This window comes from Balaenoptera acutorostrata, chromosome 9, assembly GCF_949987535.1.
Source record: "Balaenoptera acutorostrata chromosome 9, mBalAcu1.1, whole genome shotgun sequence".
NCBI classification, from domain to species: Eukaryota; Metazoa; Chordata; class Mammalia; order Artiodactyla; family Balaenopteridae; genus Balaenoptera; species Balaenoptera acutorostrata.
In genome coordinates this window covers 104652408-104656487 of record NC_080072.1, presented here as the reverse complement: position 1 = coordinate 104656487, position 4080 = coordinate 104652408, and positions in this window count along the sequence as shown.

The window sequence follows — 4080 nt, the reverse complement described above, 5'->3', positions numbered from 1 at the left end:
GGATTCTTCAATATACGCAAATCAATCAATGTGATACACCATATTAACAAATTGAAGGAGAAAAACCATATGATCATCTCAATAGATGCAGAGAAAGCTTTCGACAAAATTCAACACCCATTTATGATAAAAGCCCTGCAGAAAGTAGGCATAGAGGGAACTTTCCTCAACATAATAAAGGCCATATATGACAAACCCACAGCCAACATTGTCCTCAATGGTGAAAAACTGAAACCATTTCCACTAAGATCAGGAACAAGACAAGGTTGCCCACTCTCACCACTATTATTCAACATAGTTCTGGAAGTCCTAGCCACAGCAATCAGAGAAGACAAAGAAATAAAAGGAATACAAATCGGAAAAGAAGAAGTAAAGCTGTCACTATTTGCAGATGACATGATACTATACATAGAGAATCCTAAAGATGCTACCAGAAAACTCCTAGAGCTAATCAATGAATTTGGTAAAGTAGCAGGATACAAAATTAATGCACAGAAATCTCTTGCATTTCTATACACTAATGACGAAAAATCTGAAAGTGAAATTAAGAAAACACTCCCATTTACCATTGCAACAAAAAGAATAAAATATCTAGGAATAAACCTACCTAAGGAGACAAAAGACCTGTATGCAGAAAATTATAAGACACTGATGAAAGAAATTAAAGATGATACAAATAGATGGAGAGATATACCATGTTCCTGGATTGGAAGAATCAACATTGTGAAAATGACTCTACTACCCAAAGCAATCTACAGATTCAATGCAATCCCTATCAAACTACCACTGGCATTTTTCACAGAACTAGAACAAAAAATTTCACAATTTGTATGGAAACACAAAAGACCCCGAATAGCCAAAGCCATCTTGAGAACGAAAAATGGAGCTGGGGGAATCAGGCTCCCTGACTTCAGACTATATTACAAAGCTTCAGTAATCAAGACAGTTTGGTACTGGCACAAAAACAGAAATATAGATCAATGGAACAGGATAGAAAGCCCAGAGATAAACCCACACACATATGGTCAACTTATCTTTGATAAAGGAGGCAAGCATATACAGTGGAGAAAAGACAGCCTCTTCAATAAGTGGTGCTGGGAAAATTGGACAGGAACATGTAAAAGTATGAAATTAGAACACTCCCTGACACCATGCTCAAAAATAAACTCAAAATGGATTAAAGACCTAAGTGTAAGGGCAGACACTATCAAACTCTTAGAGGAAAACATAGGCAGAACACTCTATGACATACATCACAGCAAGATTCTTTTTGACCCAGCTCCCAGAGAAATGGAAATAAGAACACAAATAAACAAATGGGACCTAATGAAACTTAAAAGCTTTTGCACAGCAAAGGAAACCATAAACAAGACGAAAAGACAACCCTCAGAATGGGAGAAAATATTTGCAAATGAAGCAACTGACAAAGGATTAATCTCCAAGATTTACAAGCAGCTCATGCAGCTCAATAACAAAAAAACGAACAACCCAATCCAAAAATGGGCAGAAGATCTAAATAGACATTTCTCCAAAGAAGATATACAGATGGCCTACAGACACATGAAAGAATGCTCAACATCATTAATCATTAGAGAAATGCAAATCAAAACTACAATGAGATATCATCTCACACCGGTCAGAATGGCCATCATCAAAAAATCTAGAAACAATAAATGCTGGAGAGGGTGTGGAGGAAAGGGAACACTCTTGCACTGTTGGTGGGAATGTAAATTGATACAGCCACTATGGAGAACAGTATGGAGGTTCCTTAAAAAACTACAAATAGAACTACCATATGACCCAGCAATCCCACTACTGGGCATATACCCTGAGCAAACCATAGGTCAAAAAGAGTCATGTACCAAAATGTTCATTGCAGCTCTATTTACAATAGCCAGGACATGGAAGCAACCTAAATGTCCATCGACAGATGAATGGATGAAGAAGATGTGGCACATATATACAATGGAATATTACTCAGCCATAAAAAGAAATGAAATGGAGGTATTTGTAATGAGGTGGATGGAGTTAGAGTCTGTCATACAGAGTGAAGTAAGTCAGAAAGAGAAAAACAAATACAGTATGCTAACACATATATACGGAATCTAAGGGAAAAAAAAAAAAAATAGGCCATGAAGAACCTAGTGGCAAGACGGGAATAAAGACACAGACCTACTCGAGAATGGACTTGAGGATATGGGGAGGGGGTGGGGTGAGATGTGACAGGGTAAGAGAGTGTCATGGACATATATACACTACCAAATGTAAAATAGATAACTAGTGGGAAGCAGCCGCACAGCACAGGGAGATCAGCTCGGTGCTTTGTGACCACCTAGAGGGGTGGGATGGGGAGGGTGGGAGGGAGGGAGATGCAAGAGGGAAGAGAAATGGGAACATATTGTATATGTATAACTGATTCACTTTGTTATAAAGCAGAAGCTAACACACTATTGTAAGGCAATTATACTTCAATAAAGATGTTTAAAAAAAAAAAAAAATGGAGAGAAGTGTTCAGCTTCCAGATATATTTTGAGGGTAGAGCAAATAAACTGAATGTCTATTTTTTTGTTAACTATTTATTGCATGCTATAATGTACCAGGCACTGTTCTAGGTGCTGGGGATGCAGAACTGAATAAGACAAGTAGGGTCCCTGACCTCAAGGAGCTTATATAGTACATATTCCAGTGGGAGAAACAGACATTTAATAGATAAACAAATAAAAATACCCCATAATGTCAGATAATAAATGCTATGATGAAAAATAAAGGAGAGAGCGTGGCAGAGGTGGGGTAATATATTAGGTAAGTCAGGAAAAAGACTTTGCATAGGAGGTGACACTTAAGCAAAGACTTAAAGTGAAGCACAGGCCACACAAATACTTTGGTAAGTACTCCTGGCAGAGGGAAGAGCAAACGAAACGATCACCTCAACGATCTTGAGGTGAGAATGTACCTATGTTGTGAGCACAAGAGCAAAGCCAAGGTGGCTAGAGTGGGATGAGCCAGTAGAAGTGGCAGATGAGGCCAAAGAGAACAGATCCCATAAAGTCACGTAGGTCGTAGAGAATATTTTGAATTTTATTTGAAGTGTGACAAAAAGCTATGAGAGTTGACAGCAGGAAGGGATACTTGATTCACATTTTAGAAGGACCATTCTGACTGCATTTCTGAACTACTGAAGGACAAGAAATATGAAAAGAGAGATAACGATGGCTTTGATTAGAGTGGTACTAGTAGAGGTATTACATTTGCTGAATTAAATAGGAGTTGCTGAATTGAATACAAAATATGAAAACCGTGTCAAGGATGATTTCTAGAGCTTTGGCTTAAGAAAACTAGGGAGTGAATGTCACATTTACTGAGATGGGGAAGCTAGGGAGGAATAGGTTGGAGGATAGGGATCAAAAGTTGTTTTTGTTCATGAGATGACTATTAGTCAGGGGGAAATTTCAGGTAGGCTGTGCCTATAAAAGTCTGGAGCTCAGCGGATAGGTCAAAGCCAGAGACAACTTTGTTTTAGAGAGTTACTAATGGCTGGCTGACAATTCTCAGGAACAAAATTTCTTTCATATTTGAGAATGTACTGGCTCAATTCTTAGGAGCCGCCTATAAGTTCAATCTTATTCCTCCTATGGGTATGCGGCAGTAATACCATTTACCAGGATATACTATATATGATAAACTCTATAAAATTTCATGTCCTTGGCTTCCTTTTTTTTTTTTGCCACGTCACACGGCATGTGGGATCCTAGTTCCCTGACCAGGGATCAAACCCATGCCCCCTGCAGTGGAAGTGTGGAGTCCTAACCACTGGACTACCAGGGAATTCCCTGTTCTTGGCTTCAGACTAAGATAATTAACTAATTTTTATAAATTACCAAGAAAAGAGAATACTGGGTCCCAATCTAACATATTCAAAAATTAATATAAATTTTATTGAAAGAACAAGGTCTTACTAAAACTAATAGGTAAAAAAAAGCCAGGAATCAGATCTATGTCCATTATAGCTTCCTTACATCTCCCCTCCTTCTTTCATGCCTTATCACCTAGAAGCTTAGTCACCAATAAGTTCACAGAGTT